We start from the raw sequence: 12,060 nt of genomic DNA, 5'->3' as shown, positions 1-12,060 counted from the left end.
AAACCATGCTAAGGAGTTTACGCCCAACACCACACACCCTTAAGATCAACTTTTAACATCGACGTAAGTGTAAGGTAGTTTTTGCCTTTATAATGACGCTTATCCACAACTGTGGCACCGGATTAATTTTCGAAACGGGAACGTCTTCAAAAATTTCGTGCCATATTCTGGCATGATTTTTTAGCCAAGCATGATACTATATAGTGTAACAATAAACCTTTATATAAAAGTATGCCTAGTGTTTATATTCTTGGACTAACAGTACTAGTGGTTTGAGCAAACAAGCCAGCTAGCGCGGCTGCTTTTCACGGGAGAAGGGCAGGCGCACCAAGGAGGTTTAAAAAAAAATCCCTGGAGTGGAAGCTGCCGCAATGCTTTGTCAGCAATAGTGAAGCCAGCTTTTGCCCTCCCATGTTTCAAGAAACATGCTATTTTCAGGTGGCGCTCACTTATACATCAATCGGCTTTGACCGATTAGTCTAAAGGCTACGTAACCCCAAATTAAAAGAGTTGTTTCTGGTGAAACAACCTACAGAGATGAGTATCGGTGACTTAATCTCCAATAAAATTTGCCCTGAATTCGAGGCTTCATGAAGAAATCCAGTAACCAGAGGACGCACTTTGAGCACTACCTGCCCAGGAAAGGTTGCCACGTTAAATTCGCTGGGCTTGCGAGGGAAACGCTCCTTCTCAATCACCGAACGCCAACAGCTCATCATGCCTGTAGTAAGATGGCTGCCGCAGCCGCCATATTACTCCAGATATTTTTTTAAAGACATCCTTGGATCCCACCGGTATCAAACGCCGATGGAATACAAGCAAAAAAGAAAAATTCGGCAGATCCCACGTACCTGGGAATCGACGTTATGCGAAGCATGCAGAGGGAAGGTGACCGTGTTGCAATTTTTTTATTGAGCGATACGTCATGAAATGACGCTAAATATACGTACAATTGTTGCACGCATAGACATATGTTGGAGAGTTGCAGATGTTTATACAACCGGTTATTTGCCTTTGCGCAACGATGGCAACTGTAACATGCGTATGCGCAACACCAGAAGCTGATATGAAGTGCTGATGCTCGCGAAGATGCTGACCCTAGACACTGCTACAAAGTTCAACTTCAGCGCATGGCAGCTAGCCACAATTGACGTAAACCCGGCATGACGGCTGTATCAAAGGAGTGCACATGTAATGTTTATAAAATTGGGTAGGCAGCACAGAAACCACTATTAACGTTTCACGAAGATAGCGTCTATTTGAAAAGTAGTTCGGAGAACTGGCGTATCTCTGTGGTAAAATGTTTCACTGCCACGCAGAATGCTTGGGTTCGATTCCAGATGGGACCCTGACATTGGCTACCTGATGTCGGGTATTTCTAAACGATCACGCGTTAAAATTGCCTATGTGTGTTCTCGTCGTTCCTTGGTAGACACCAAGTTTCAATCACCTGTGCCACATACCCGCATACCAGCACCACGACCTCCTCTATAAACTTCACATCCTCTATACACTACATAACCTCCTCCACATCTATACCTGCTCTATCAACTACATAAAGTTTATGAGGAAGTCGTGACCAGCGGGACATACCAAACTTAAGCGGCTTGATAGATAGATAGATAGATAGATAGATAGATAGATAGATAGATAGATAGATAGATAGATAGATAGATAGATAGATAGATAGATAGATAGATGCGCTCAAATTCACCGAGGTTCGCTAAGAAATGCTTCGCATTTAAAAAGAAAAAGAAGAAGCTATACAAAAAGGGACGTGGCATAGTCAGTCGAATGGCCATGGTCAAGTGGGCCCTCCGCTCACATACCGATACGTATTGAAATACTACACCAAAATCTAGGCGAACCATGCAACCGCCGCCACCATCGTTCTCGCGAGAGATGTGGCACTCAGCCAACTCCAAACGCGTACTTTCCCCGACCTACTGTCCCTGCATAACTTTTACACTGACTGCTAAGCACACTCTTGCCCTGTCTCTGGCAGCTCCCCAACGGTATTCCATGTCACGGTGGAGTGCGCTGCAAAATTATTTCCTCGCTTTCCCGTCATGCTGCACCCCTTCCACATCAAAGACCTGTGGGACGATGCCCTCTTCTACGGGTATACCTTAGTCAGCCAGACCTTTACTGCCACATGTCATATATATATATATATATATATATATCTATCTATCTATCTATATATATATATATATATATATATATATATATATATATATATATATATATATATATATATATATATATATATATATATATATATATATATATATATATATATATATATATATATATATATATATATATATATATATATATACGTGAAAGATTCTAACCTTTCCCAACAAGATTACGATTCGTATGTTCTTCACTTCGGTAAGACAGTCGCACCGGCTGGTTTTCGTTCGAAGCGCAGGTGCTTTCTCTCTTCAGTGTAAGCGCTAGACACACCACAGAATAAAATTTCATCCTTTCACAGTAGCATATTTTCTTCTGGCTGTGTACTTACGCCCGATCACTTAACCGACTTTGTCTGAACGCTCAATATTGCTTCATAAAACCGGCAACGCGTACCTGTATCTGTGTGACAATATTCACAAGTGTAAACATGGGAAGGTGGAATAGATGGAATATGAGTCCATCGTAATCCTTATGTGTGGTGTTTTCGGGACGGCTTCAGTGTCTGTTTGAGGCCCGCGGGACGGCTTTATGCTCTCTCATAGTAGAGTACCTAGTACTCTGAATCGTTACCCCCTTTTTCTATGCTGCACCCCTTCCACATCAAAGACCTGTGGGACGATGCCCTCTTCTACGGGTATACCTTAGTCAGCCAGGCCTTTACTGCCACATGTCATATATATATATATATATATATATATATATATATATATATATATATATATATATATATATATATATATATATATATATATATATATATATATATATATATATATATATATATATATATATATATATAACGTCCCTACGATGCCCCAAAAACGCACCAGAACGTCCTACTAGAAAGGTGTTCATAAGATAATTTTTCAGCCAATCCAGTTTCGGCGAATTCTGGACATATGAATAAGTGAAGCAGTCCAGCCGACAACAAACAAACACTTTTGGAAAATGAATTTAATACATTTGTCCACGGTCGCATTTCACAACAGCCTTATTGCGCCGACGCTGAGCGACCACTTGCCGCGAATGCATGCAGTTTGAGAGACAAACAAAACAAACAAACAAACAAACAAACACACAAACAAACAATAAAAACCCAGGTAACTTCCATTTAATTTTACGACAATCTTCTTTACTGCAAATTAGCGAATAATGGCAATTTCTTTATAGTATTTGCTGGTCATTTTTTCTGCGCCGCCGAGAGCTTCCAGGCACCCGCCACAATACTCAGGTGTTCCTCATGACGCCTTCGTTTTGAAACACTTATTATCTATCTAAGTGCTTTTTATGCCTCAAAAAAAAAAAAAAAAAAGCAAGGAGCCCTGTCGGACGTACGCAATTCGCAACTCCATCACGTACTTCTGCAACGTTTGAGCTGCCCAATACCTAATAAAAACCTTATATTTGCGTTCGATGCTTCGCACTTTGCGCACAATAAAGAATATTTATTATAAGATAATTAAAGCTCACATGGAAGCCTTCTACAGCGAGATACCTCTTTCTCAATTCCCCGAAGGCGAAGTCGCCGTTTCATTCTAAGGAGCCTTTCCTTGCACAGTTCAGGAAGATTTCGTAACCTGCGTTATTAATATTGTGAAGCTTTCCACTAAGTACAAGTGCCTCCTAGGAAGTGTTTGTAATGACACAGTATTAAAATTGGGATCATTTTCGTTGATATGGTCGTTCATGTAAGTGGTCCCTTTGTGGACATGCGTGTCAGGGCCTCACACAACGCTTGTGCGTGTGTGGTAAGACGTCAAAGTCCGTAATTAATTGTCAAGCATGCCATAAATCTTGTGAGACCACACTTACGCCGCGGTTTGAAGCTAATAGCAACCTTTATAACAGTCTTCGTGTGAGAACCTGAGTCTTGAGTGACATTTTAGGGATACTCGGATGCCGATTAAACGTAACCAAAGTGGAATATAGAAACTGGAGCGCGTGTTCGAAGCCGCACACGTTGCTCAGTGTTTCATCTATACCTAGTTTTCACCCATGCTTACAATTAGGTTTGTTGATTTAATTACGTGATGATGCTCCGCCGCGGTGTTGTAGTGGCTAGGGTACTGGGCTGCTGACCCGCACGTCGCGGGTTCGAATCCCGGCTGTGGCGGCTGCATTTCCGATGGAAGTGGAAAAGCTGTAGGCCCGTGTGCTCAGATTTGGGTGCACGTTAAAGAACCCCACGTGGTCGAAATTTCCGGAGCCCTCCACTATGACGCCTCTCATTGTCATATGGTGGTTTTGGGAGGTTAAAACCCACATATCAATCAATTACGTGATGACATCGAAAAGTTTAGCAACTTTCTTCGCGCACTTTCTGCATATTTGATTACTTTGTGAACCTTTGGGAAAGAAGGGAAGGGATCGGCCAACAACAAACAAAAATACCCATGCCAACAATGACATGCACGTGACGTAAACGTGCGCTAGAATCACCCAACAGATTGTTCAGATGTGCGCTATCATTATACTAAGATATACCATTGGTCTCTAGATTTTCAGACCTCAGTACATTGAGGCCTCGGTACAACGACAGTCTCAGCACATTGAGACTGCCAGTAGCGCTGAGTCTGTCGATATCACCGAGCTACTGGTGCATAAGGTCACTTCTTGCCTCCTTCACGTGCGCCTGGGCCTCAGTCGCAGCTCGTGCGCATGCAGCGCTAGCAGTGCTGGCAGTGGCAGTGCGGTTGGATTAGCTTGTCGTCAAGGGGCTGTCGACGCATTGCTTATAGTTCGCGACTCTCGCAATGCGCTGAAGAATGGGTGCACTGCTCAGCTTACGCCGGCAGGAACAGCAGCAGCTGGTCCAGCGGGCTCGCAGGGTCGCGCAAGGCAATGGAGCCCTGGACTGAGGGCCCCACCCAAAGAGGGCTCAGTGTGCATTTGTTATTAATAAATGTTTATTCTCTCTCTCTCTCTCGGCATGTCGCTTGAATCGCGATGGTTGCAATGCACAGAGTGGTAAGCACAGCACGCATACGGTGGCACATCACGTGGCATTATGCAACGAATGTCACATTGCTAAAATTGCGGATGGCGAAAACTTCGAACTTCAAACATTACAAGAACCTTCGCTCGGAATTCACACGAGGAAGTATCCTAACCATCAGTGAATTTCCTTTGAGTGAAGCTACTTATGAGCGCATATTTCAATGGCGGAGGCGGCGTGGTACGCGAAAAACCTGGAGGTGGTGAGTGAACCGTCCTTCGAAGACGCGTTGGCCCCATGCGTAGTAGTGAGCGCTGCCTTTCAATAACTGATACTCTCGCGATCACAAGCCGTTTGTGCTATCTCAATCTGAACTTTTTCGAGGTGACCTGCCTTTCAGGGTATAACGACATGAACACAGCAGATGCCTGTAGCAGTCGAAGTGTTGTGGTGCTAAGCATCCGGATGAAGGTAGAAAAATTGGAGAGAACAGTGAGAAAGAAAGAAAGAAAGAAAGAAGGAAAGAAAGATAGAAAGAAAAAAAGAAAGAAAAAAGGAAAGAAAGAAAAAGAATAAATAAATAAATAAATAAATAAATAAATAAATAAATAAATAAATAAATAAATAAGAAAGAAAGAAAGAAAGAAAGAAAGAAAGAAAGAACGTTTGACATGCACACGCCAAGCTCGGCTCCTGATTTTTAGGCTCGCACGATGTCCGTTCACGCCGTCCTTGTCCTAGCTTCCCGTTAGACCGAAACACAGGTGTTACATATACCGTACATAGAGGCCCGAACGAGGAGGTCTAGTGGCTAAGGTACTCGGCTGCTGACCCGCCAGTCGCGGGCTCGAATCCCGGCTGCGGCGGCTCCATTTCCGATGGAGGCGGAAATGTTGTAGGCCCCTGTGCTCAGATTTGGGTGCACGTTAAAGAACCCCAGGTGGTCGAAATCTCCGGAGCCCTCCACTACGGCGTCTCTCATAATGATATTGTGGTTTGGGTACGTTAAACCCCACATATCAATCAATCAATTACCGCACATAGAGTGTTCATTGTGTGCATATGGTTTAAAACTAGACCATCCATCTGTCCGTCAACCGTGCGCCCGTCCGTGTGTCTGTCCATCCATCCATGTTTGCATCCGTCGTTGCGTCCATTCGTCCGTGAAGCCGTGCATCTGTCCATCCGTCCTTTCATGAATCGGTCATCGCCAGACAGACAGACAAACAGACAGACAGACGAGTGCACGGGCGGATGCACAGACGAACGCGGGAACGGATGGGCGCTTCACCCCACTCATCATCTTCACTCCGTGGCTATGCTGTAATTATTTTTCTATCTTCGTTGTGTCATAAGGCCTACATGGCCTGATTACACACGTACACACAGTATAGAAACAAGCGACTTTGACATTTTAAAAGTGTTTTTGGTGCACTAAGTATACAGGTCGGATATTCAAATGAAGAGTAAAGCCACGAATTGATTTGGCATTAGGGTTTCACGTTGTATATCTAAAGAAAGGCGAGAGTAATTATTTGTAACCTGTATTTCAGAAACGCTCCTTTATATAGAAGTCAATTATTCAAAACACTCCGCAAACTGCGAACTATACCTTTCGCTTTTACATTAAAAATATTCTTTTGAAGACGCGCTGGCCCCCTGCATAATAGAGATCACTGTCTTTCAATAACTCACATATTGCATATTCGATTTCACATATTGCAGAGACTTCGCAGTTGAATACTTCGCAACCTAAACCATGTGCATTTTTCTCAACACTAAGATTCAACCAATGAACACTTCGGTGCACAAAAAAAAAATGTGCACTGCATGTTGCCCCATTATATGCGGAAATTGACCCCCAGCGTTAACACGAGTGGTGCTAAAGATTATCATAGTGTGGTGAAGTCACAAACAACCAATATCTGTCACGTCTTCCTGACGTCACATAACTCGATGTTGCATGATGTTGGTATCACGTGACACCGTCGCTTGTTTCGAAGTGTGCCGATAAAGCAGGCCGTGCAAAACCACGTGAGGTGTGGAAAGCTTTCAGTGCCCCCGATCCTTGCGGCAGTGTACACAATTTTTGTAAGAAATGGACAGCTGCAGCTTTCTCTTGCTCCGTACAACGAAGAATCTATTCTATTGGCCGCGCGATCGAGCAGAGTCACCGCCTGGCGGCAACTGGCCGAAACGGTAATTGTCGATTGCTCCTCGCGTCATGTGCTAGCCACGTCGTGTTTCTATGTGGGCGTACATCATGCACGTTCTCAAAGTGTGGTTTGTCCGGTCATGTCAGCGCGAGTGTAACTGTTTCTCAGCATTCATTAAACGACGTAGGAAAGCATTTGGTCTTGCTCAGCTGCTAATGCAATGTAATAAGATCGGCAAGGGCAACTTTTCGGTCTTCTTTATTGTCGTCGCAGCCCTCCCCCCCCCCCCCCCCATTCACCAGAATAATTCCAGAGTGGGTGCCGCTTTCTGTTTTAAGCACATCGCAAAATGCTCTTAGCATCCTCCCAAACATGAGGACTACTAAATGCTGTGTGAATACAGCGTTTTTATGGGAACTCGGGTGTAAAAAACAAAAACAAAACAAAACACAGGTTTTAGGTCATGCTCCTGCGCTCTGTTGGTTGGTGTACAACTACGGCACTGTAGTTTACCGATCACGCGAGCCGCCTTAGTTGTGCTTATCAGGCTATGGTACCACTACATAGAAATAATACTATATTTCTATGTAAATATTACTATCACACAAACTGTGATACTTCAGTAGTTACAGTGTACTTAACAGAGTTACCGTCCACAACCGTGTGCTTAGATTTAAGAACGCTTTAAAGAACCCAGACGTTAAAAATTAATTCAGACGGCATGCCTAATATACAATGTGGTATAGATTCACTGACAATTTCATCCTTTTTACATTGTTTTCAGCGTTTGTGTGACATTGTTAGTAATCGACGGAATGCAGTAATAACTTTTGTGTGAAAAAAGAAACATGGTTGTTCCATTGATCAGGTCTTTGTTGTAGCACCGTTATGCATGTCATCCATCAATGCAAGCTTTCTGCTGAACTCTTACATAAAATGTTTACTGGTGCAAGAAAATGTGCGTACACATGGTAAACGCAGTGTAGCGCAAAGCGCCGTCAGGCACTAAGCTTTCCTGACTAGCCCCGCCGCGGTGGTCTAGTGGCTAAGGTACTCGGCTGCTGACCCGCAGGGCGTGGGTTCGAATCCCGGCTGCGGCGGCTGCATTTCCGGTGGAGGCGGAAATGTTGTAGGCCCGTGTGCTCAGATTTGGGTGCACGTTAAAGAACCCCAGGTGGTCTAAATTTCCGGAGCCCTCCACTACGGCGTCTCTCATAATCATATAGTGGTTTTGGGACGTTAAACCCCACATATCAATCAAGCTTTCTTGACTAGACTTATCGACTGTCCCACATTTCGTAGGGAGCAGAATGAGAGGGGGAAAAAGTCATATGCGTATGATGTGTGAACGGTGGTACTGAACTAATCACACACATATGTGGGCTTTCTACGATCTTTCTTTCTCTCTTTTTTGCAGTATGCAGATGACCAAGATGTAAATAAATAGTTCAGTCACGCTACAGCAGTGCGTAGCAGGCGGAACACAAGCTAATCACGTATAAGCAACACAACAAAGGTGTGATTTAGTGCGAAAGCGTGAACAGAGTCACCTAGGGCGAGCATCCCTATGAAAGGCAGAATGCGCTTAACACGCGGGAAATGTTAACGTGGCATAGGCGTCGTACACCGATTCAGTAGAGAATAGCGTAGATATTAAGAGTAAACTTTGGTCAATGCATTTCATTTGCCGACAATCGGCCCAAACCGCACGCAACGAAGCGCCGCTGCGTGTATTTGTATACGCGCCGCCGACCGGCTGTCCAACGGAGCAAGAATACTCCGTGGCCTATCCACACTTGCGCGAGACGGTGCTGCCACCTGTCGCCCGATTTCGCCGCAAATACTCGGCGACAACTTTCGGTGACAGCACAGCCAAAGCTACGGGGACAGAGCTTCTGCCCATGCGTTAATACTCCAAGTAGTCCGTTTTCGTGCGATTTCGGTTTCGGAAGCGCCCCCAACATGTTACTTTTTCGCACGAACACCATGAAATAAATGTCAGATTTATATGGGAGAGAATAAATAAAAGATGTTCATTTCTTAAGAGAAATAACATGAATCTTCTTCAAAGCATTCGGATTTATTCAAAAAAAAAAAAAAGGTACGGCTAAGCAGTTACTGGGCGATCAGAAGAACGCAAAGCCAGGAAACCATTTCCTGAATTTCAGCGCATACTTGCTCGGCATCATTGTTTTCCTTCTTTTAAGGATGCAAGAACTTCGTGGAGACGTTCACGTTATATTTTTTAAAGGACGCGAAGGCAACGATGGGGAACAGAAATCTTGGCACCGATCGGTCATGAGTGGACATCTGACGTTCGACATCGACTAAGTTTGGGAAGCTTGAACTAAGCCCCGCAAGCAGTGAAACAGGGAAACTGGACGATTCTGAAGACTAATCCGGTTGCTTTTATAGGTTGTTCTCAGGCCTTAGCTACAGGTGATGCAGAGTGTTCATAGGTTGCTTCCAGGTCTTCGCTTTAGGCTTTAGATAGGTGAACGTAGGTTCTGTCTACGTCGAGTCTGAGCGCAGAGATGTTCGATTGAAACCACTGGAAGTCACAAACACGATACGGTTTCGTCGTCATTGGCGTAGGCCTTTCGTGGCTTTAACGTATTCGCGCAGCCAGTATCGCCTATGGTGTTCTCTGGTGGTACGTACTCGGTTCTTTGGCTCGCCGCCGTCACTGTGCTGCCATTTGTGGTTCTTCTTCACCTATTCGCATACTGCGGGGCATGCCTGCCGCCATGACTGCCTCGCGCATGCGTGCATGCCTCTCTCTCTCTCTCTGTCGTTCTCTCCCTAATTTATCTGTTTCTCTATATTTTCTTAACCTTTTATTTAGTGGCCAAGACTGTACTCCCTGAAAGTGCACCTCTGACGCAATATTTGCCACCCTTCATATAAATAAATCACAGCATATCCACGAGAGGAATGATGACGAGTGGGGCGAAGTGGACGGACACATGTACGGACGATCATACGGACGCTTCGCCCCCTCGTCATTATTCACTCTGCGGATATGCTGTGACACTTTTTTTTATTGACGTGCACTACGATGCAATTGGCTACTACGCCGACACTGGACATACGATCCACGGCGTAAGAAGCTTCGTCCCTGAAAGTCTTTCCTGGCGGGCTTGTAGTTCTGCCCGTACGGCAGATTTGACCTTCATATGGAATTACGTGTGAAATACCTGTCAGAAAGCTAGCACCCGTATTTTGCGTCTCCGTCCTGCTGTACTTCTGGTATTTCACTGGCAGCTAATTTTTACGTATGTATGCCATTATCTGGGAACATCCATCTGTGCGTGCCTGTTACTCAAGATCTCTTTAAATGTATTTCACTTGTTCAGCCACTCCCAGAATAGAGTTTTTTTCACATCCATGTTCAATATCGATTTTTCCAAACTGAAGTGAGCGGCTTATTTGTATAAGACAACAGTACGTCGGTATGGCATATTTCCATTCTTGAGGTGAAGGAAAGTGAAGTTTTAATCTGCATTGTTGGCTTCTTACATTCCGGTACATACATTCTGATACCATGCACTCTAGTACTAGCTTTCAAGAACAGCAGATACCGATAACAACGAGATTGGGCATTGATGTCACTGTTGGCTTTTAAAACTTCGAATAAGCCTTTTAAGCAAGCTATAGTTATGATGTTTCTGGAAGCCATGGAATCATGCTGTATTCTAGGGTCTAGCTCTGCGAACAGTTGGGAAGAGCACTTTGGAGGTTGAAAATCTTGTGCTCTAGCGCTGAACATCGAGCTATTTTTTGGGCCAGCTGCCGCCATCTTCCTTTATAATGTAAATTGAGAGCAGTGTAACTCTCCCATTTTCGGTAGCACACGCACTGAACTAATTAACCAAATGGTTGGGGTTTTTATAGATACATCTCTTTTAGTCGTAATACTGAATTCACGCTGTAATAATAATAATAATAATAATAATAATAATAATAATAATAATAATAATAATAATAATAATAATAATAATAATAATAATAATAATAATAATAATAATAATAATAATAACTGTATTTTAAGAGCCACAAGTTCCACTATATGATCACGAGAGACTCCGCAGTGGAGGGCTATCTAAATACACGGGCCTCTAACGTTTGCGCCCTCATCGAAAATGCGAACACATCGGCCCGGACAGAAAACGAGACCTTCAGGTCAACAGTGGAGCGCCGTAACTATTGTACCGATGTTGAGGCTCAAATGGCACCTTGAAAAGAGATTCATTGAGAGAGAAAGAGAGATAAATGGCTGACTTCGCAATCGTGAACGCAGTTAATGAAACCGCATCTTCTAATTCTCCTTCTAACTCTCCTCTCCTGGTTTCAATCTGATGCACCTCTTTGATTCATCTGGCAGCTCTCAGGATCCTTTGCCGCCTTTCATCCGGGCGATACATGACGGAGCCTCGGAGTTTAATTGCGAACCGTTTTATTTCGCTTTGACCATGTATGTTCTGCGCTGGAGCAGCGAAAGTTTCGTGCGTGAGGCGCGTAATTACGCTGAGATTGGCGCGGGGGCGCGCCACGCGTGTGCCTTCGTATTCTCTTGACTACACAACTGTAACCTACAGTAAACCACTCCATTCTACCAGTCAACAGTAAGGAGGTCAAAGAGTGATCGAATGGAGCGACATTGTCTTCGTAAGCACAATTCAAGGCACCGGTGAGTCTAGGCCACCTATGCAATAACTGCGTTGCGAATGATGAAACGCCGGAAACGTTTTGCGATTGGCTACGAAA

At 44.1% G+C, this 12,060-nt stretch overlaps 2 protein-coding genes across 6 annotated transcripts in view; both read left to right on the top strand.

Moving 5' to 3' along the window:
* Tsp74F (Tetraspanin 74F) overlaps positions 1 to 12,060 on the top strand; it is a 482,187-nt gene that overhangs the window by 225,912 nt on the left and 244,215 nt on the right. The window lies entirely within an intron of this gene.
* The window catches only part of LOC142796419 (uncharacterized), a 235,054-nt gene that overhangs the window by 151,844 nt on the left and 71,150 nt on the right, over positions 1 to 12,060 (top strand). The window lies entirely within an intron of this gene.

This window comes from Rhipicephalus microplus, chromosome 2 (genome assembly GCF_043290135.1).
Source record: "Rhipicephalus microplus isolate Deutch F79 chromosome 2, USDA_Rmic, whole genome shotgun sequence".
NCBI lineage: Eukaryota > Metazoa > Arthropoda > Arachnida > Ixodida > Ixodidae > Rhipicephalus > Rhipicephalus microplus.
The sequence above is the reverse complement of the archived record's forward strand: the minus strand, read 5'-3'. Positions and strand labels throughout refer to the sequence as shown.